Raw genomic sequence first — 23717 nt, 5'->3', positions numbered from 1 at the left:
GTTAATTGCTACGGTTGTGGAAGCTGCAGCAATTAACGCTGCCACTGCTTCCCTGCTGTCATATTTCTGGACATGTAGGGGATCCTGGAAGCTGGATGACAGCCCCAAAGGCCACATTCGGTCTGTAGGCCAGAGGCTGATTACCACTGACCTAGGGACATAGCTGCAGATTTGAAAACTTAGCACCATTTGAAATTCTGAACACTGAGAGCCAGATCTGATATCTTTAATGTGTGCGTTAGCTGCAGCATCATCCATTTTGGAGTCTAAAATGTTGAGAAACCCTTAAGTACAGGTGAGGGACACACTCTCCTTGACATATATACTTGCGCGTATCGAGGGACACATTGCATAACAGATTCTAAAAGAGTTCAGTTATATCTGAAAATAGAACTGACTTACAACATTTTATATTCTGAGCTTTTTCGGCCAAGATGAGGCAGGCGCTAAGTATCCATTTTCAGATAAAAACTAACATTGTGATATTATGAGGAGCCAGGGCGCATGTAACACTCACACATATCGGAAGTGAAAGCTCTGCACTATGTACCTCTTGCCTATCTCATCTGATCCCAACCCCCACACCAATCTGTTTTTTAAGAATTATGGGTCTAATTCTAATTCTCTTCATGTGCTGTACTGTCACAGAACATTTTAAGGCACAGCAGATTACTTAGCAAAAAGCTCTAAGCCACTGAAAGCGACTGAAAAAGAGAATAACCAGCTCTCCAAGCTGTATTTATGTAGTGTGCTTTGCAGCAGTAACCCTTGCACAAACTTTCTAGTGTTTCATAAAGAAAAGCAACATCTTGCTGACTATGTCTGTGACTGAACTCTGGTTCTGGAATATAGTTTCATGCCTATGTGATATATCATAGAGTTTGTGAGTACCTGGAAAAATCTGGTAAGCCAAGCTTATTAATGTTAAACCTGTTGGAGAAAGTGGCATAGTCCTACTGTTTGTGTCTATGTTCACAGCACTTCACAAAACAAACAGCAGTCTCTGATGCAAGACCTTACAATTTAAGGGGCCTATGCTTTGTGGTACTCAAAGGATATTCATGTGGCTTTTTCCATTAAAAGTCCCACATAACTGTCCTCGGTGGGATTCTTTGCAAGGAAGGACTGTTCAGATGGTTAAGATCTATCAAAGCTTAGGGCTGATCTGATCTAAGTAAGTAGACAGGGAAAAGGAAAGATATGTGATGGGGATAGCCCAATTTTTTTTGAAAAGTTGAAAGGAAGTTGCTAATCATAGGCTTTCGGGATAAGGGTCTTACCTGCCTCTGTGTCTATCCAATACAATTGGCTGTTGGCTCTGACTTAAGGGTGGTGAGTATTACCATAGTATAAATAAATAGGCAATCATGGGGCTTGATGTAGTTATATAGCAGGTGTTGCTCTTACCACCATGCCTTTTCTTCCAGGTGGACCTCAAAGAGCCGCTGTTACATTTACTGGAACACAGCTGAGGTCAAGGTGCAGAACAAAGAGGTTTGTACTGACTACGGTGCAGCCAGGAGCATGGGTGCTAGACTGTAGAAGCAATAGCCAATAAAAATGTTAACCAGCAGCGTTCAGTTAAACAAGTCATGTTAATAAGAGGAGATAACTAGGTGAGCAGAAAAAACTTTAAACAACCACTTGTGTAGCCCCTTGTATTAGTAGGGAGTCTGTGTTGTTTTTGTCCTTTTGCCTCAGATATAGCAGAGTTAAAACCTCATCTTGACTCTGGACTCGTACTTGGTGCTTCATCAAGGGACTGTGCACTGATGAGCAATGACTTGTTTGGAGGCAACTTGCAGACATCCTAGTCAGGACTTTCCTTTTTGAAGCAAGACACTACAGACTTATTATCCCAACTGACAATGTTGAATTGCTGTGCATAAAAGCTGTCAGAGGCAGTGGATGAATAGAGGCTGCAGCACTGGTTTCTTGTTGGTGCCCTAAAGATAATCTACCGCAGTTGAAACATGGCCTGTGAAGCAGTGGAACCAGGGAAGTCTCATTTATTTTTTACGTGTCACATCTCTTTAATCCAATATGAGGAAAATAGCATAGACATTAATTGTTATTGGTTTTTGCTGGTAAAGGGGATACTCCGATATACTGGGAAAGAAGATGTGAGGCTCACAGAATGCATTCATAATAGGTTTCTATTAAAACAACCTCAGATTGACTGCTCCAAATGCTTGGGGCCTTACCATTTCCCCAGTGCAGTCAAAATAAATGGGTGGGGGGGAGAGAATGGATAGGAGCTGGGGAAACATGATTGCTCCTATCCAATCCCAGAGTGGCAGCACAGCCCCTCTATGATAACACACTTAGGGGGATAAAACGTGCCACCGAGGCTAACTCAAAACTCACCAAAGGAGCTTGGGGAGTGAACCGCGAGAGGCAGCACTGCCCAGTGGATAGGGAACAGGACAATTAACTTCCTGAGAACTGGGTCACATCCCAGATCTACCATTAGTTTGCAGGGAGAACTCAGGCCAGTCATGCCTCCTCCTTATGCTTCTGTTCCTCCATGAGTAGTTGGGGATAGGAATATTGGCTTCCTTTGAACAAGAGCTTTGAAATCTACATGCAGGAAGAGCTCTATGAATTAATGTTAATTTATACGGTGGCACATTCATATCCCCTCCCTGCATAAAAGGACAGGGAAGGCCTTTACTAAGCACAGCTCTGTGCTATAAAGTAAATGCAGAATGCTGGCTTTTATATGCATTCTGTCCTGCCTGCACACACTCATGCTGCTTGAGTTCAGCTAGAGGACTGTTCCTTAAATAACAGTGAACTGAAACCCTGAATTTGATTTTCCAGCTCAAGAAAACAGATCCGTGAATGTCCTTTTACGTGGAATCAGAACTACCTTTCAGGCCTTGAAAGAGACAAATGGCTCGAGGGAGACCTTCAGTTTACTTTATTAAAAAAACATGGTAGTACCAAAAGCAAGCCAATGTATTTAACTGACTTTACCAGATAAACGAACCATTGAAGCACAATCAACTGAGATGTTCTTGTTCCCACTTCTCTCAGTTGAAACAACACTGATGGGCTGCAAAGCTGTGTGGTGCTGGCTGCCTGCCATTGTTTGAATATTAGCAGATTAGAAACTTCACCAACAACTTAACTCTAATTGCCACAGAACATTAAGAGAGAGTTTTTCTAGCATCCTCCAGGACAGTTTGGTCTACGATAATTGCATCATCAATTAATTTCATGTCCTAAACAGGTAGTGTCTTTACTGAATTCCTTCTGCACAAACCAGGTCTTATTACATAGATCAATTTCCAAGGCACAGAATTTTTGGGTCATTCTACATAAATGCAGTAAAGTGTGTCCTCAAACTGCATTGCACAGTTTGTCCTAGCCATCCTCAAGTACTTAAGATCTGTTTCAACTAATTATCACGTTAAAGGAGAATTACTGTGTTGACATAAGGCATACTTTAATAGCCTGCAAGCAAGTTCTTTCTGGTTTGGGCTGAGGCACATTTTGTTTAGATCTGTACTGTAGTGCAAGATACATTTTTTGCAGTCTGTGTGGAAAGGAGTGTTATAATCTAGCTCCCTAAAATGCTCCCAGTGGGTAGTTTCCTGTAGTGCAGGGACAGCAAGATCTGTTGTAACCAGATTACTTCAGGAATTTACAAAATAACATTTCAATGGGGTTAGCAACTATGCCCTTTCTCAGTAGCTATTTAAAGATAGGTGAAAGTCCCCATAATTTGACTTAAAATTGTTTTAGGAACAGGAAGACAGATTCTTATACCTATAGTATCTAGGAAATTCACACTGTTTGCTCCCATAACAAATCATAATATTACTGCCCTTGCCTTAGGAGGGTCTAAACACAGGATGCAGGACTTTACATCCACACTGTTAACCCAAGTTTACAGAAATGAAAAAAGGTAATTAGAACATATCATCATATTACACAGAGAAATTAGGGCAATTATGAACAAGCCACTAGGGGATGTGTGATTTTTTTTTAAAGCAAATAAACCTGCATCTTAAGTTCTTAGAGAAGAATAAAACACAGTTTTTAATTAAACACCATACTAGTTACTTGAGATTGACAGTGTATACTTTATTAAATGCTAACTTCATCTACTTTCCCATTCCCTGAGCATCTGTTCCTGTATCTATATTGAAAAGAATGTCACTCTATATTATCTCAGCTTGTAGAATAAAATGTGATGAAGTTGCCCAAAGAAACATGTCAAGGCAGTGTTCTTCTAAAAAGAGTTCTGTAGTGTATCAATGTATAGAGTCTCTTCACTTTAACACCAGCAGACATGGACAGTGAATATTGCACTGAACAATGCTATGGGTGTCTCAATAAGATTCTTAAGGCTACTTTCACTTCTTTTAAAGTCCAGATAACACAGAAAACTGCCTTGCCTTGTGTGAAAAAGTATTGTCCAAGAATTCACTAACAATCTTTATGCTGCTTTGTCCAAGATCTCTTGAATAGTTCTACTTGGAAAACGCTCTGTTTCCCCCTTCCCCACCTGGCTTTGGAATGAAGTATTTAACCTTCCTCTTGAAATACATTTATCTTTATTGTCTTCCTTTACATTATACTTGCTTGGGCTAGGTAAGGACATGCTTGTTCCAGAAATACTTCCAACAGCTTACGTTTATCTTTTGTTGAAAGAACCACTGCTCTCTTTCCAAAGGAAATGGAAGATTGCCATAATGTAGAAACTATTCTAATGTATCTGAAACCTCTTCAAGACATTAGAGGTCCACTTTTCATTTAAGCACAGTAACATAATTGACCATCCACATATCACTTTGAAACCTGGTTTTCTTAATTATGATTCATTACCATAGTTTTTCATATTGCAACCTTTAAAGAAGTTGTTTTAGGGTGTATTTCTGCTGTAAGTGCATGACATCATTTCTTACTTGTACATTTGAATGTTGTACTATTAAATTTGAAGTGATGAAAAAACAGATGTTACTAGTGCAGAATTATTGTTCAGTTGTGAATGAAGGGCTACAAATGACTTGGAGACAGACTTCAAATACTTTGCTTTGCTTTTCCTTAAGGACAAAAAACTCCAATCTTTCTACTTCCTGTAGTACCAAATTAAAATCTTGGTTTTCTCTGTGAAGGAACCGTTAGAAGTTAGGAGGAGGGGGAGGAAGGGGGAAAGGAATGTTTTTCCTCACTAACATTTCAAATTGTTATACAACTTTCTATTTTGGAAGGCAATTAGGCTATTTTCCGGTACTCAAAAGCCCACTTCTGTATTGTCTGCATATGAATATAAACTCCTATATGATGATTTCTGTATTTTACAGAGCAGTTTGGCCTCATGTGGTCATTGTGGTTGTGTTATGCTCAACAACTACTAAAACCATGCTCATATGCGTTAGTTATTTAATCCTACATATGTTAGCGCAGACTTAGTGAAGGGGCACTTGGAGGGGCCCAGATCAACTTCATCCAAGGGTGCTGAAGGAATTGGCCAGTGTCCTAGCAGAGCCACTGGCATGGCTGTTCGAGCACTCATGGTGCTCCAGTCAGATCCCAGAGGATTGGAAAAGAGCCAGTGTGGTCCCTATATTTAAGAAGGGGAGGAGGGAGGAACCAGGAAACTATAGGTCAGTTAGTCTCACCTCTATCTTTGGGAAAACTCTGGGAAAAATCATTGATTACATTTGTGGGAGCCCATCAGGGGAAATAATGCTGCACAGATTCACTGCAGGTAGATCCTGCCTAACTTTGTTTCTTTTTATGACTAGGTCATAAAATGCTTAGACGCAGGAGTCAAGGTAGATGTCATCTACCTAGACATTAAGAAGGTCCTTGATACGGTATCTCATTCTGTTCTCGTATATCAACTGACAGGCTATAATGTAGATGATTACATGGTCAGGTGGGTAGCAAATTGACTTAAGGGTTGCACCCAAGAGTGGAGGTGGACAGATTGATATCGACCTGGAAAGATGTACGCAGTGGAGTCCCAGAAGGCTCGGTTCTTGAATTAATGCTATGCAATGTCTTCATCAGTGACTTTGATGAGGGCGTGGAGAGCACCCTGTACAAGATTGCAGATTTTACCAAATTATGAGGCAATGTTAATACACCAGAGGGTAGGAAACATATCCAGGCGGATCGGGACAGGTTGGAAAAATGGGCCAAATGAAATAAGATGCAGTTTAACAGAGACAAGTGCAAAGTGCTGCACCTGGGCAAAAAGAACCACCAGCATACTTATTGGTTGGGGGATGACCTTCGCAGCAGCAGAAAGGGATCTTGTAGTCATAGTTGACTCCAAGATGAATACAAGTCATCAGTGTGACGAAGTGATCAACAAGGCTAATCACACTTTATCATGCATTAGCAAATGTATTATGAACAGGTCCAGGGAGGTGATGCTTCCCCTCTCTGCAGCACTGGTCAGGCCCCAGTTAGAGTACTGCGTCCAGTTTTGGGTGCTGCACTTCAAAAGGGATGCGGAGAATCTTGAGAGGGTTTAGAGAAGGGCCACTCGTATGGTCAGAGGCCTGTGGGCAAGGCCCTATGAAGAGAGATTGAGGAACCTAGATCTCTTCAGTCTTCACAAGAGAAGGCTGAGAGGTGATCTTGTGGCTGCCTATACATTCATCAGGGGAGGGCAGCAGGGAATCAGAGATGCTCTATTTACTAGGGCACCCCTTGGAGTAACTAGGAACAATGGCCACAGGTTGATGAAGAACAGATTTAAGTTGGACATAAGAAAGAACTTCTTCACAGTAAGGGTTGCCAGAATCTGGAATGGACTTCCAAGGGAGGTGGTGCTCACCCTTACCTTGCGGATCTTCAAGAGGAGACTGGACAAGCACCTAGCTGGGGTCTTCTGACCCCAGCACTCTTTCCTGCCCAGGGCATGGGCAGACTTGATGACCTACTGTGGTCCCTTCCGACCCTAACATTTATGAATCTATGTTTGCTTAATGAAAGACTTGAACTAAAAGATGCACTGTAAGAACTTTCTCCCTCTATTTGGGAATTCGCTTCGTACAGCAGTTAAAGCAGTTATTATTTGTGTTAAAATAGTCAGGAAGCCATGTCCAAATATTTAACTTTGCGGATGCTAATCAGGGACTTTAAAGCAACAGTAAGAATTAAGCTTTAAGGACTTGAAGCATGAGGGAAATGGAATTATAGAAGTAGGGGGCTGCTAACAGATGGGTGGGGGGCAGGGGAGAAAAGAAACGTGTTTTACCGGAGGCAGCAGCCCATTAGTTTGACCGGGCTCTACAGTGTATGGACAGACCAAGCAAGTCAGCAGAACTTTTTGACTGAATCAGCTATTAGATAGAAGTGCCACAAAAGTCCTGTTAAAATGCTCTATACAGTTGTTGGGTGAGTTGGGTCCAACTAACATGATTCTTCTGAGCATGTGCTGAGCTTGGTCTGAGGGTGTGCCAACTTATGTCTGTAGGTAGCCTATCCTATGTAGCAGCATCTATCCTAGGGTAGCTAAAATGAAATGAATGAATTTTTTTCAGTATCTTGCCCTGAAATAAACACCTACAGTAATGTCTCTGAATGCCCTGGAGTCATGGGGCTATAACTTCTGTCTCGTGTTTTGTGTACTTTTCTTCTACTTGAAAAAGAATGACTTGGGTTCTGAATGGATTTATGACTAACCGGTCATCTTTTGTCAGCATAATTTCTAATCTTTAGGATTTGTGTGCATCAGAATGTGGGGGAACCTGGTGGATCTAAAGCCTTTATGAGGAAAAACCAATTGCAATTTCTAAAGGGGTGTGAAGATAAGCAAAAAACGAAATGCATGGAAGCCTGGGAGAACAATTATGAGTTATAATGACAAATATACAGCAGCTTAGCAGTTCAGAAATGCAGTCTACATTTCTTTGGATTATAAGAATCGGTCTCTGTTGCAAGTCAGTACTGTTGCAAGTTGTACTGAAACTTTGTCTTGCAGTGTCTCCCACAACAGTTAGCAGCCATTCTTGTCCTGAAGATGTCTCCTGGTGCTGATCAGGAAATGATTATTAGTTTCCTTCATTACTCAGTGGCAGTTGCTTCTGCCTCCTTTTTCTGAAGGCAGACTGCATTTACTCTCTCACTGTATAATCAGTTTAATTATACATATGAGTGACAAGGGGTCTACACGGATTACAGCTGTTGTGGTCAAAGATGCTGACCATTTTGTTGCCCAAGCACATAACACTTTAAATACCATAGCATGCTTAGAAATGTGCCATATTTTCATAACTCAATCTCATGCTGTTTGTAGATCAAAGGCTGCAGAGAACAGGATTAATGATAATTAACAATGTGGCCCTTAATACATGCAAATGTTTGTTATCATATATATGATCTTGGTGAACAGAAGCCAGTTACAGATGTAACGGCAGTCCTGTAACTGAGCCAATACAGAAGCTCATATAAGTTGTTAAAAGAGTACAAGGATTTAGTTTGGGTTAAATAATTAACTAGGCAAGAAGACAGTACTTCTGGTAACATTTTAAATTTATGGATTGAAGTAAACTTCAGATGTAAAAAGACTCTGATTCAAAAACACTGTCCAGAACCAGATCTAGTTCATATGCAGAATCAAAGGTGAGACAAGCGTGGCTGGCTAAGGAGAGTAATGTAATGGAGTAGATTTGCATTATGCACCGACCTGGGCTAAAAGACTGTTAAGTAAGGGAAAGTTAGAGTTAACGCTCCTTGGACAAGTTTATAGCAGCTGCCTTGTGTCTGTGCTTCCACAGACTTTGACTACACAATGCCTGATTTTTTCCCCTAGAGTCCTTGCCTTGTTCAGTACCCAGCATGGACAATGATCATTTTGAGCAGCTATTCATTGTTCCCTCTTCTCCATGTACAGCCCTAGCCCTTTTTTACTGGACATTAGCCAAACCCTGTTGGCAGAACTGTTATACTGGTGCAAGCTGTTCATCCCTATGGTACTAGAGTTCTTTCTGAACTGAAAGAGAAGAGCCCTGCAGAAAATACCACAAGCCCATTTCATACATAGAAGTGCTGTAATTCAGGTTACATAGGGAACTGTAATTTTGGCAGCTTGGCCTTGAAGCCGCACCATTAATATTGATTTTTTTTTAAACATTGGGAAGTTTCTTTTTCTGAAAAAATGGCTGAACTGGCATTGTTTGAAACTTCCTCAAAAAAGCTATCCTGATGCAGACACCACTATGTAAACAGTTACCATTTGGGCGGTGATTTTTCTTCAAATTTAGAAAGAACTGAAAACAAGGTCTTTAAATGGTTGCACTAGAGTGAACTGAGAGCAGGAACTGTCCTGTGGATTGCTCACTTACAGTCACTGGAATTCTGGGTTATACCATTTTTTTTCTTCTTTAGAAAAAGAAAGTAGAAATGTTTGTTCCACAGCTGTGAACAAGTGTCTCCAGTACATGTCTCCCACCCAGTAAGCTGCTGATTCTCAACTGGGGTTCTGTGAAATTCAGAAAAGCTATAGACAGGTGCCTTTAGGTTGAGAACCACTCAACAAAGGTTGAGAACCACTGCAGTAAGGCATACTGGACACGTCTACATGTGACACTACATCGACACAGCAACATGTAATGGTGATGTAGTGTCAGTGGGCACAAACTGTGATGCCATAACTATGTCGCCATAACAATGCACTCCCTTGCCATAGCGCATTGCTATGGTGACATAGCAGCTAAAAATAACCGTGCGCCACCAGCATGGTGCGGTATGGACTGTTACTGTGCTGTTATGTTACAGTGCAGTACCAACAGCGCCAGAGGGATACGTGTAGATGCACCCACTGTCTCTAGAATTACAGCTGCAGTGTATCCAGAATTTTTTTCATAGTTCTTGTGAATATAAGTTACTCAAAGAAAAAAAAAAAAAATCAACCTACTCTTTTTGTAACCTGTGCTTGCTTCCAGATGAAGTGGAATATTGCCAAGATACTTGATGAATTATAGATAAAGAAATTTTGAAATCATTGGGGATTTAAAAAATAACCACAAATGGACCAGAAATGAAACATTATGCTTTCCTTGGAAATATATGGTATTAGCCACTGTCACATAGGATGGATGATTAAATGGACCTTTGCTGCTTTCCACTATGGTGCTTTTTACTCTCTCTATGAACAGCGAGTAGTCTTGACTGAACACTGGGCAAAACTTGCACAAACACATCCATTTCTCTGCTCTGCACTTTGACTGGGCAGATACACTTCCAATCGAGCATTTTAATATGGCTTACTCATTCACCCATTGCTTGCCTACTAACCTTTTACTAGGCACACTAAGCATAACATACTTCAGATCTTTCTGCAGTTTAGAGGAATAGAAAATGAAGACTCCTACCCAGGCTAAGAAGGTACTGTCAAACAGCTCCCTTTTTTATTTTTACATGGTAGAGCTTGTTGCATCTTTAAAAAGTTTTAAAGTATTCCTCTACAAATCCAGGCACGACCTTGCTGCCTACAGAGCTCATCCTGCCCCTGCTTTACTTCACTGAGGTGACTGTACAGCACCCTTGAAGATCTTGCGCTTAATTCTTGGCCTGCCAAAAACGTAAGCTTTTTTTGTTCTTTGCTAAAACTTTTGATCACTTTAGATGCATGTAGAGCCTAGGGAATATTCTTTATTATGTGCTGTGTGCTTGTAAATAACTCAAAAGGTTACACTGGTTCAAGGTGATCAAATCATTATAGCAGCTGTGGTCACAAAAAATCAATGGGAGAAAATAAGAGCTAATGTTCCAGTCAATATTTCAAACGTTTGTCTCTTCTCTCACGTTTTACCTCTAGTCAGATTGGAAATTAATTGGATGATAGATCTGGGAAACCCTCACAGATTCTTATTCTCTCATCCTTCTTTCTCCGTAACATTCAGTCCTGACAAACAGAAATGGCTGGTTTATCTTATAGCACTCCAGCACCAATCCACAATACAGTAGTAACTGCCCTCTCTGGTAACAGCATCATCTTCTGCTGATTTAAAATGTCTCCCCTCCTTTATACACTAACACTCAGGGTATTGCCATTTTAAATTTATACTCAAAAGCATTGCTTGACCAAATGCCCTTAGCTTCCTTTGGCTGTAAACACAGGTCTTATTTGAGGAGGTCCTGATTTATGCCATGTTTTGACCCATAACAAAAACAGAAGTGGCACAGCCGTTTATATACATAGCCCTCCCAAGCTGGATTGCTGCTCCTCAGCCATAGGTGGGCAGTGGGAGCACACAATCTGAAAAGCTAGAACTTGGAATGACCTGCAATAATCCTACAGACACACAGATACATCCCTAGAAAGTTTGGCATGTTTTCCCCCGCCCCCATGTACTTCTTCAGGTCTTGAAATGGAACAATGGATGTGTGCACCTGTAGGTTCCCAAGACAAAAATACTTCCTCTCAAGAGAAATGCAATATCTGTGTGTAGCAATGTAGTCATCAGCGCCAGCATTTTTCTAGAAAAATAAACTGCCTATTAGCTCAGGAGCTGATGCTATACCACACCTGACTACTACTAAGTGAGCAAGTGGTTTGTTCTTGAGATAAGATGGCAGTGTCTTACACAGGACAATGAAGGTTACTACTTCATGGATACTGTTCTATTACTGCCCAGGTTAAAGGCAAAAATGGACAAATAGAGGGTTAAGAGTTCCCTGAATTTTTATGTATTGTTAATCCAAAGGGCCTAGGGCATGTTGCACAATTGACTAAAACTATTTCAACCCTCTGACAGCACATTATTGGTCTTGTTCACTAAACCAGGTGGCACTGGGCTGATGAAATGTGGGCAGTTTTGGAGACGGTTCTGCCCATAACTCTACATCTTTTCTGCTTGGTTAAGTGATCAAAACTCAGTAGAACCTGTTGTTTGTTACAGAGAAATAAATATTAGCTTTCTTTTAAAGGTCCTTGTCTACCCTTCTCCTTCCATTTCTGCATATGTTAATGTAGTAGTACAAACAAAGCTGTCATTCTCCTTTCTGAAGTTCTGGGCACTTGGACTTATTTTGATGCTCTTAGTAAGAGCAATGAAAAGCTGCGTAGAGAACAGAAACCTTCTAATTTTAACAGCTACACATACTGTATTTTAAACAGGGGCTGTTCTGTGACACCTCTACCTTAAGTACAGTGCACATCTGGGGGGGAGGGATTGTGTAGTTTCTACACAAATCTACCACAAGCAGAGATAATGCTACATGCACAGCATATACATACTTTTCTTACTTTCTAGAGGCCATGTTTTTCACTTCACTGGATAGTCTGTGAAGATGAAAGCACAAGGGCCTCCCTTACATGGAAGAGCTAAAAGTGTGTGCATTTAGACTGAACACTTGAGTAAGGGTAAACAACAGAAGCACAGTAGGACAGACAGAACTTCTTGCCTACCCTGTGATTAATTACAGGGAAGATGAATCTAACCTTTCAGGTTGAATCTGGGTTTCATGAGACAGATGCTACCAATACTGCCAAAGACATACTTTAATAGAATCTGACAGTAACTTTATATAAGAAGATAAGGACATGCTGCTGTTAAGGTCTTATGCTATCAGCTATTGTAGTACTACAGAGGCTTAAGCCTTCTTTAGAAAGGGGAGCTCAGAGTAATTAGTCCTACATTTTGTAGTACAGTACTCTGTAACAGTATACTGATATAGCCTAGACTGAAAAAGGACTTCAATTTGAGCAAATAACATCAAATTGTAAAAGCACTGCTGTATTTGAAAATTAGTTTATCCTTGACAGAAGTTTGAATAAGCATTAGTTAAGAGCAATTTTACAAACAGGCCACGTTTCAAATCCATTCTGAGATCTCTGAAAATCAACACAAATCTCTCTTTTCTGGTGGGGCAACTTTCTAGTTGTATGGATGGCCTATATCCCCCATCTCAAGTTAGTGTTTTTTTGCCTACGGGGGATGGGGTGCAGTGGGGTGGGGAGCATACAGTGTATGGTTACACTAGTGGCAGATCATTTCCAGTTCCCCAAAAAGACCAGGCCTTTCTCCTCTCTAGTAACTGGCTTAAAGGAACAGGGACACATCATATTCATAAATATATTGACGTGAAGTATGGTCCTTTTTTGTTTTACTCTCCAAAATGAAATTGGGTTGAATACTATTTTAGAAAGCAATTATTGGAAAAAGCATTTGGCTAATGTTGCTTACAGACAGCCACAAGGCCAGGATGGTAGCTTGGCCCCAAGATGATTAAGACACAGATAAAATGCATTGGTTCTGATGCTCCAGCAGAAACAGGTAAAATTTACTAAGGACATTTCACTGCATCATGTTTTTCAGACAGGCAGCCTGTTTTTACACTTACCATTGGCTTGCTCCTGAATTTCATGAGAAAAGAAAAGCAAAAGGGAACACTAATACAAGGTTTCAGAACAGAATTCCCAGTTACAAGCTCAGTTTAAACTCCATTTAATTGGTGGGGGAAGGAGGAATACCTACAGAAAAATAGCAAAATCATGATGTTTTGTACAGCAGGTAAGACAGCTCACCTTTGCAATCAATACATTTATATTTACAACATAATTAAAAATTCATTTTAAATGCATGCTCTGTTAAGCAAGTTCCTTGAGTAAGACTGCTTGATAGCTTATGCTATTGGGTATGAACTATACTTAGACTACCTGCTAAAATCCTTTCTCTGTGAATGCCTTCGACACAGTGTCCCACCCAATTCTGGTGGACAAGCTGAGGGACTGCGGCATTGACGAATGCATGGTCACATGGGTGGCAAACTGGCTCCAGGGGCACACCCAGAGCGTGGTGGTGACGGGTCGATGTCGACCTGGGAGGGTGTGGGCAGTGGAGTCCCCCAGGGCGTGGTCCTTGGGCCGGTGCTGTTCAACATCTTCATTAGCGACCTGGACGAGGGTGTGGAGAGCACCCTGTTCAAGTTCACTGATGACACCAAGCTGTGGGGTAAACCGAATACACCGGCAGGCAGGGACTGCATCCAGGCAGACCTGGATAGGTTGGAGAAGTCGGCAGATCTGAACAGGATGCGGTTCAACAAGGACAAGTACAGGGTGCTGCACCTGGGGAGAGGGAACCAGCTTTATGGTTATAGGTTAGGGGCTGACCCTCTCAGCAGTACAGAGGCAGAGAGGGATCTTGGAGTCACAAATGACTCCAGGATGAATATGAGTCGCCAATGCGACGAAGCAATAGGCAGAGCCAACCGTACCCTGTCATGCACCAACAGGGGCATCGCTAACAGGTCCAGAGAGGTCTTGCTCCCCTTCTATGCGGCGCTGGTCAGGCTGCAGCTGGAGTAGTGTGTCCAGTTCTGGGCGCTGCCCTTCAAGAAGGATGTGGAGAACCTGGAGAGGGTCCAGAGGGGGGCCCCTTGTATGGTTGAGGGCCTCCGTGGCCAGCCCTACGAGAAGAGGCTGAGGGACCTGAATCTCTTTAGTCTCCACAAGAGGAGACTGAAGGGGGACCTTGTGGCTGCCTACAACCTTATCAGGGGCCGGCAGCAGGGACTCGGGGAAAGTCTGTTCACCAGGGCCCCCCTTGGAGTCACCAGGAACAATGGCCACAAGCTGAGGGAGGATAGGTTTAGGTTAGATGTTAGGAAGAATTACTTCACTGTAAGGGTGGCCAGAGCCTGGAATAGGCTTCCCAGAGAAGTGGTGCTCTCACCTTCCCTGGAAATCTTCAAGAGGAGACTGGATGGGCACCTGGCTGGGGTCTTATGACCTCTGCCACCCCCAGTGCTCCTTCCTGCCCATGGCAGGGGGTTGGACTCGATGATCCGTCTAGGTCCCTTCCGACTCATTGATTCTATGATCTGGGAAAGTTCCCCTTGAGACCAACTCCAAAGGAACACATTTCATCATTGACCTGTTACAATGCTTACAATGGTTGTAAGCTGTTACAACAACTGGCCATCAGGAAACAAAATTTCAAAATAAGGGTCAGGCTCGTTACTACTGAGGAGATCAAACAACACTCAGGTGTTTGAACATTTTTTCCTAGTCCCTCCCAACAATGCCTTGTCAGTGTAAGTGTAAAAGTAAGCTTGGCAGGATTCAGTTTTTAAATCGATAAATGTCAGTTTCACCTTACACACACAGCCCAATGGAAAAATATTTCTGTTTGTAATAATTAAAGTTTATAGAAAACTGGGGGGGGGGGGGGGGGGGGGGGCACAAAGATCCAGGACAGGGGTAAGGAAATCTGGGGCAGGTAGTGCTGTGCACCTACATGGCAACTGCTGCAGGTAGGCTGGGGGGCAGCTACGCTGTCCATGCACCGTTCCTCTGGCACTGGCTTTGGCAGCCATTGCAGCAGCTGAGGGCTATGCTAGTAGCGGGGTTGGAGGGGCAGGGCTGTTGTCAGCCAGGAGCCCAGTGCCACCAGCCACTCCCTCTGCCCAAGTCATAGGTGGGGATCAGGTGTCAAACCCCCATAGGGCACAGCCCAGCCCCTGCATGATCAGGGCAGGGGGCAAACTCCAGCCAAACCTGGCCTGGCCCCTATGTGATCAGCAGGGACCCTGGTTTTCTCTGGTTAAAAACTGCCTCCAATTTTCAGATTTAAAAAAGTAACCCAAAATCCACATTTATCCAAGATTAAAATTAAATGCCATTAATATGAGAAAGAGAGGAAATTTTAAATTACAGAAAAATGTGGATTTTAAGTCTGAAAATTGTGGAATTTTTTTTTTTGAATCAGAGAAAACCAAGATCCCTGGTGATACTTTATCTGATTTATACACATTTACTTGTTATATTTTAATGTGATTTTTATAAAGCTTTTAATATTATACTGTCATTACTAAATAGTTTGCCTGCCACATCCCAAATTGTATACAATCCTGAAAATTTAAAATCAGTAAAAATCAAAAGAAACACCTAGAGGTAAACACCAATCTTAGCCATCAAAATGATTAAAAAATAAAAATTGAATTCTGCCAAGTCTATATAAAATGTAATGCTATGATCACTTGGTGACTAGGATGGTCCTGAGGAAATCCCTCTCATATCCTATTGTGGGTAATTAACAAATTTCCTTTTTGCATGTAGAGCCGATAACATAAATTCTGTTCAGAAAGCAGCTCTCAATAAATGCCCTTAAATGAGATAAATTAAGTCCAGTTAGTCCTCCTGCTGTCATCTTTGAGGCAGGGAATGCTCTTTTCCACCATTAACTTGCAGTGTTACTTCATATACAATACAATATTGCAGTTTTAAAACAAAAGCTCAAAGCAGCAGCATTTTGAAGGGCAAGATAAGGTTTTGTCTACTTAACCAGTCCTAACTTGATACTTTTATAGTTGCAAGTAAAGGCTCAGGCATGGGTGACTGATGCCTTGTGATCCTGGGGACCACCAGCAGCTGATTAACAACCTGGAAAGGGCGGGGAAACAGGACAAACCCAGAAGTGCCACTGGTGCTTCTCTCAGCACCCCCACGTGCTCGGGGGGGGGGGGGGCACCAGTCATCACCCCCCACTCCCAGGCCAATGAGGGCCAGCCTCACCCCCCTACCCCGTGCTCCCCCTACATGTCACCTGTGAGATCAGGTGTGCAGCTAAAGTAAACTTTTTAAAGGGTGGCTCCTGGATTGGGGTTCTTGCAGAGATTTGAGTTTGATATGCCAGAAAGTGTCCTTACTATAACTAGTGCTTTCAAATGCTTTATATGACAGGTAAAAACCTCTCTCTGGTGGGTTGAGAGAGGCAAGTTGGCTTGCTGGGCTGTACACTTCAGCCTGGTGTGTCTCTAGTATGGCTGGTTATTGGGAAAAGGTTTGTCAAGTTTACAGAGTCAGCAACCATAGATACCAAGTGTTTGCATGCACTGTACAAGGTCCTGACACACTGCAAAGCAGCTACTGCATGCAGGACAGTGGTCTGTTTCTTCATTTCTAGGCAGCTCAGCAGCCATTGCTGGGGGTGTGCAGACACTAAGAACAGCCCAGAAGCCACAAGTTAGAGGCCAAAGAAGCAGTATTTACTGTGCAGCTACGTCAGATTCCAATGAATTTGCAAATTCTGCTAAGTATCTTGTCAGAAGGACAAGGACATGAGAACGAAAGAAGCAGCTGTTGCCAAGGCCCTCCTGCTCGACTCAATGAACCCAGAGAAACCAATACTCCATCCTGTACATGGTGCTTCAATTTAGGAAGCCTCAAAGCCAGACTTCAAAAAAGAGAACCCAAATTGGATTTTACCTCATAGTCAGGAAGCAGTTACGCTTTATACTGCCTGTATATTTACAAGTATGGGAATGAAAAAGAGACATTGTAGGTGCCTCCTGTGTTAAAACTGGAATGAGATACCCATTATCATCAGGTGAGATAAACAAGGACTTTCCCACTATTACTTTAACTAATAATACTTTAACTAGGGGGTCAGTGGGCACAATCGTTGGAGGCCTCAAATGCCTCTACACGAATGCTCGAAGTATGGGGAAGAAGCAGAAGGAACTCGCCCTCCTCCTAGCTGTCACCAGCCCTGACATAGTGGGGATCACAGAAACGTGGTGGGACTCATCGCATGACTGGGCAGTGAGTGTCAACAGCTATAGGCTATACAGGAGGGACAGGATAGGAAGGAAAGGTGGAGGAGTAGCACTCTACATCAAGGAGGAATATACTTCCTCGTCAATTAGCAAGGGGGTAGAGGGGGGGCACTCTGAGGTGCTCTGGGTTAGAGTAAAAGGCAGTCCAGGGGATAGAGACTTAACGGTGGGAGTCTACTATAGACCTCCCAACCAGGGAGAAGAGCTCGGCCAGGAATTCTTAGGTCAGCTCACAGAGGCAGTGAGGGCTAAGGATGTGGTAGTCATGGGGGACATGAACTTCCCAGACATCTGCTGGGAAGAGCAGTCAGCCAAGTCTGACCGCTCACGTCGGTTCTTAGCCAGAGTGCAGGACCTCCATCTAACCCAGGAGGTGCACAGCCCCACCAGGGGAGACGCCTTGTTGGACCTGGTGCTGGCCACGGGTGATGACCTGGTGAGGGGGCTGCGGGTAATGGGCCACCTGGGAGACAGTGATCATCGCTTGCTGGAATTCACCATCCAGCGTAAGGTGGCAAAGGGCTGCAGCAAGGCAACAGCCCTAGACTTTAGGAGGGCTGACTTCAACAAGCTAAGGAGGATCGTTGGGGAAGTGCTGAGGACCCAGAGGGGAAGGGAGCCAGATGTCCAAAGTGAGTGGTTGCTCCTTAAGGAGACGATCCTCCATGCCCAAAGGGAGGTAATCCCAACAAGGGTCAAAGGGAGCAGGAGGGCACATAAACCCCCATGGCTCACTAGGAGCATCCGGGAATGTCTCCTTGCTAAAAGGGAGGCATACACCCAATGGAGGGATGGGGTCATCACCAAGAAGGACTATGTTACAGTCGCCCGAGGATGTAGGGGGGCAGTCAGGAAGGCCAAGGCAGAGATGGAGATAGGACTAGCTTCCCGGATTAAGGACAATAAGAAGTCCTTCTTCAAATACATAGGGGGTAAAAAGAGGGTCCCAGGTAATGTGGGGCCCCTGCAGGACACGATGGGCAACTTAGTCGTCATGCCAGATGACAAAGCTAACATATTTAACGATTTCTTTGCCTCTGTCTTCCTAAGTAGGGACCAGTTCAGCCACCTCCCTGCTGGGCCCCCCTCGGGCCCCGGGAGAGACACGCCTGGGCCAGGGGTTAGCGAGGAGTTAGTTAGGGTACTTCTGGAGAGGCTGGACGTGTTCAAGTCTGCTGGTCCGGACGATCTTCACCCTAGGGTTCTACAGGAACTGGCCGAGGTCATTGCGGGACCCCTGGCGTGGCTCTATGAGCACTCGTGGTGCTCTGGTGAGGTGCCGGAGGACTGGAAGAGGGCCAATGTGGTCCCTATCTTCAAAAAGGGAAAAAAAGAGGACCCGGGAAATTACAGGCCAGTTAGTCTTATCTCAATCCCGGGTAAGCTCTTTGAAAAAATTATCTTGGCACACATCCAGGAGGGCCTTGCAGGGGAATGCATGCTCAGGGGCAACCAACATGGGTTCATCAGTGGCAGGTCTTGTCAGACCAACCTGGTGGCCTTTTAGGATCAGGTCACCAAATCATTAGACGCAGGGGTTGCTGTGGAAGTCTTTCTGGACTTCCGGAAGGCTTTCGACACTGTCTCTCACCCTGTCCTCATCAAAAAGCTGGGAGACTGTGGTGTCGATGCCCACACGGTCAAATGGGTCGCCAACTGGCTGGAGGGCCGCACCCAGAGGGTGGTAGTGGATGGGTTCTTCTCGACCTGGAAGGACGTGGGCAGTGGGGTTCCGCAGGGCTCGGTCCTCGGGCCCGCACTGTTCAACATCTTCATCAGTGACTTGGATGAGAGGGTAGAAAGCACCCTGTTCAACTTTGCTGATGACACTAAGATGTGGGGGGATGTGGGTGCACTAGAAGGGTGCAATAGGCTACAAGCTGACCTTGACAGGTTGCAACGGTGGGCAGATGAGAATAGGATGGGGTTTAACACTGATAAGTGCAAGGTGTTGCACATGGGGAGGAAGAACCGGCACCACACTTACAGGTTGGGGAACTCCCCTCTTGCCAGCACAGAGACGGAAAAGGATCTTGGAGTCGTCATTGACTCCACGATGAACATGGGCCAGCAGTGTGGGGAGGCAGTCAAGAAGGCCAACCGTACCCTGTCATGCATCCACAGATGCATCTCGAGCAGGTCCAGGGAGGTGATCCTCCCCCTCTATGCGGCACTGGTCAGGCCGCAGCTGGAGTACTGCGTCCAGTTCTGGGCACCACACTTCAAGAGGGACGTGGACGATATGGAAAAAGAGTCCAGAGGAGGGCCACTCGTATGATCAGGGGTCAGCAGGGCAGGCCTTATGAGGAGAGGCTACGGGACCTGAACCTGTTTAGCCTCCACAAGAGAAGGTTAAGGGGGGACCTTGTGGCCTGCTACAAACTGGTCAGGGGGGATCAGCAGGTATTGGGGGAGTCCCTGTTCCCCTGTGTGCTGCCAGGAGTGACCAGGAATAACGGTCACAAGCTGGCGGAGGGTAGGTTTAGATTAGATATTAGGAGGTGCTACTTCACAGTCAGGGCGGCTAGGGCCTGGAACCGGCTTCCAGGGGAAGTGGTGCAGGATCCTAGCCTGGGGATTTTTAAAAGGAAGTTAGATGAGCACCTTGCCGGGGTCATCTGACCCCGGTGCTCTTTCCTGCCAAGGCAGGGGGTCGGACTAGATGATCTACCTAGGTCCCTTCCGACTCTAGCTACTATGAAACTATGAAACTATGAAATATGTATATGTAGTAAGTCACATAAATCAGGAGACTGTTGTAGTGCAACAATGTGGAGCCATGGCAATTATGGACTTTGCCTACTTCCAGACACCAAGCCCAATTTATCCTAACCAGGCCAGGGACATACCATGCAATAGCAGAAGTATTTAAATAGCAGCCCAAAGCAAGATAAATAGCAAGCTTCTGGCCAAATCTGAAGCTTCAGACCAAATGACATTACAATAATGAGCATCACTGTTTTTATACAATGTCTGAGGACAACTGGGAATATTATATTATTAGTTTGCCTGAGATAATATAAACAACGCAAGTTGTATTTCTGGGCTATACACAAAGCTTGTCACCACTTTTGTGCAGATAGGAGTCATCATCATGTCTAGATTATACATTTTCATGTAGGTTTAAAGCAACAAGCAATAATTAATTTCACATTTACTTATTATTCCTAAGTATCCCAGTTAGGATCAAATTGGAGATATGTTTCCAGCCTGTTCTCAATATACATGGAATAGTTGCGCATGATTTTAAGATGTACCCAAGTACCAAACATTAGCAAAAGAACTTGAAAAGTCACTATCTGTTGCCCTTTATTCCATTTTTCCTGAAGGGACTCAAATAATACACCTTTCAGGCAACAGTATTACTAAAAATATTTTCTGTCCTTAATTCCTTCTCTAACCACAGTGAAACAGTACAACGGGAAGGTTTGCACAGATATTTTAATTTCCCAAATGTTTAGGCTTTACATTAAACAGAATTTTACATTGTTTGAGCTGTTAAATAAAAGCAACTCAAAAAGTGGTAAAATGCGGAAGGGGAAAATACAGAAAAAGGAAAAAAAACATTCAGAATCTGCAGCATTTTATGAATCATTAACATACAAAATTTAAAATGGAATTTTTTATTCCTGAATAATATAGATCCTTTTGCAATAAAAATTTCATACCACTGATTTGAAAATACACTGACATCCTTCTTCATGCAATATACTGCCAAGTAGCACAATGGGTGTTTGCATTCTTAGCATTAAACATTCTTAGTTCTTTTTGCAGCAGTTGAATGGTATACCTTCACATCTGTCATCTTTGCTACAGATTTAAAAAAAATGGCATGAAAGGACAGCTTTAAAATGGATTCTGAAATTCAGGGTGAATAATCACTGATGTACGTTATTTAAAAATAAACTGGAGATAAAGTTATGCACATTAGAGAAGTTAGTGGAAGCATGATAGTGTTTGGACACAAGTTAAGAAGACATCTTATGCAGTAAACATTTATTGACATAGTCTGCAAAGCTTTTTAAGCCGTTTGTGTATTTGTTCTTCTCTAAATTAGGTTTTCATGTATGCATTATATAAATTATCAGTTTATTGTAAGCTACATAAATAGTGAATAAAAACAAATCAAAAGTGCACTTAAGTATTTTGGTCCATATTCTGTACTGGCATATTTGAATACCTCAAACTACAAGTGCACTATGAGAATGTCTTGACACTAAAATTTGGTCACTGTGCTGGGGGGTGGGAGGAAATCTAAACAAAATGCCATATGGTGATAGAGCATATTTGATCAAAAAAATTCAAGGACAGCAATTCAAACCTAAATACATTAGTCATCCATTACAAATAACAGTACTAGATTGCAAATGAGGCTATATTGCCTCAGTTTTCCTCCATTCAGGAAATCCCTTTAAACTAACAGGTCAAATGAGTTATGACATGATGAACCTACAGCAAGATGCTCTGTGTTAATAAAACTCAGATGACGTTCTTCATACCGCGTATGCAAACCACATTAACACAAACGTTAATAGCAAAGCGACAATTTCCGTATCAAACAGGGATGGACAGATGATGGTTAAGCAGTGCACTTTCTGCAAAGTAATATAAAATCTGTAGTGCTCCTTGCATATGACATGTAAAGGTTTCACTCAGAGCCTGAAATGCAGCCACAGCAAAGATCCCTAACCTCACCCTCTTCACCACAGTTAGAGCAAACCTTTAGATTCCATCTTCCAAGATCCATAATTGAATTTGGATTTTTAAATTACCTTACTTAAAACATTTTTGAAACCTTCTAATGTATTTTTTTTCCTGTCTCTGAAAACATTGTGGTCAGTAAGGCATTTTTGTGCTCCTGTTTGGATAATTTATTTGCATAGGCATGAATACAGAATCACTAAGCATGTCTAGGCTCATTGCCCCTACACTCCCTTGCTCCCACCATTAGGCACATGTTCCTGGGGAAGCCTGTGCACTATCAACCCTATGGCACACCTGACTGTATAAGGTTGTCAGATCTCCCAAACAAACTAAACGCAACAAGCTTTTCTCTAGTCTTTGCAGAAGTTGTAGGGGGTTATTCATAGCAACATGCAGATGATGATTTTCAAGTCAAGTGTGCCTTTCCTAAATGTTTACATCTGAGGAAGTCTTGTTCCTTGTAAACCCTGAAGAACATTTGCATTGTAAACAAAAAGGTAGTGTGTTCTCTAGTACCAGCATTTTGCCAGGGCTCTCACAGCGTTGGTACCTTGTCACAGTTAGTTCTGCTATCCATAAAAAGCAAGTGCAGGGCTGATAAACATGCTTTTCGTAAACCATGCATTTTTGCAGTATGTCCCACTGAACTAGAAAAACTGTTTTATAGTGCCAATACATTCATAGTGCCTTCTTGAGGCATTTCCCTGTTTCCGAGATTTTCATATTAGGTAGTCCTATGAATTGAGCAGTAGTCTCAAACTGACGTGGATGTAAGCGGTGTTGAAGGGAATGTGTCCTTGCACAATTTCTAAGAGCGAGGGTGGGATTCTGGCTTTCATTTGAGTGTCTTACCAATTACTTTAGTGGGAAGAGTTAGGTCCATGCTAAGAACATCTGAAAATCCTATACCGAATATTAATTGTGTGGATGGAAGTTTTCCATTCAGAGCTCAAAAATTCTGTTTTTCCAAATGCATTTCTGGAAAGAAATAAAGAACAGTACTGTTTACACACAACATGGTCAGTGACCCTGAACTACAGTAGTCAAGGTCTGATCTAGTGAGTGAAAGACAGACAGGCTTTGAACACTACAAGAAGTAGGGCTGTAAGGGTGAAATGATTCTCAGAGATGAGAATCGATGGTCCTTGCCTTTCAAGAAGAACGACGGCCCCCTATCCACTGCATGCCCATTATTTGGAAACTGGTGGAAGCTATACCTCATGTGCCTTCCTCCTTGCTTTCTCCCTTTTCTCAAAAAGGGAATTAGTACTCTAGTGGTGCTTTGGTTTGGGAGAAGTTTCTGGTTACATTACATCTCCATTGAATTAATCAAAGACCAGTCGGTCCATCTTCAAGCATCAGTATTTTGACAAGATTTTTAGATTTGTATGGAAAAACAGAGGGAAGACTTCAGTGATTTTTAAGACGTCCCTGTTTTCAACCTGCTTTAGCCTACACTTTAATTCCTGCTTTTTTGC

General features: G+C 42.9%; 1 protein-coding gene across 2 annotated transcripts in view; it reads right to left on the bottom strand.

The window, feature by feature from the left end:
• Window positions 1–20914: 20914 nt before the first annotated feature.
• WDFY2 (WD repeat and FYVE domain containing 2) overlaps window positions 20915–23717 on the bottom strand; it is a 117177-nt gene continuing 114374 nt past the window's right edge. Inside the window, exon 14 of one of the 2 annotated variants that reach the window (XR_016439058.1) lies at window positions 20915–21345. The gene's annotated coding sequence lies outside the window, so the exon portion shown is untranslated. The remainder of the gene's footprint in view (window positions 21346–23717) is intronic. The other variant, XR_016439056.1, reaches the window with a different exon arrangement.

This window comes from Crocodylus siamensis, chromosome 1 (assembly GCF_052110815.1).
Source record: "Crocodylus siamensis isolate JL-2025a chromosome 1, ASM5211081v1, whole genome shotgun sequence".
Lineage (NCBI taxonomy): Eukaryota > Metazoa > Chordata > Crocodylia > Crocodylidae > Crocodylus > Crocodylus siamensis.
Note: the sequence above shows the minus strand (reverse complement) of the source record. Positions and strands in the feature narration are given on the sequence as shown.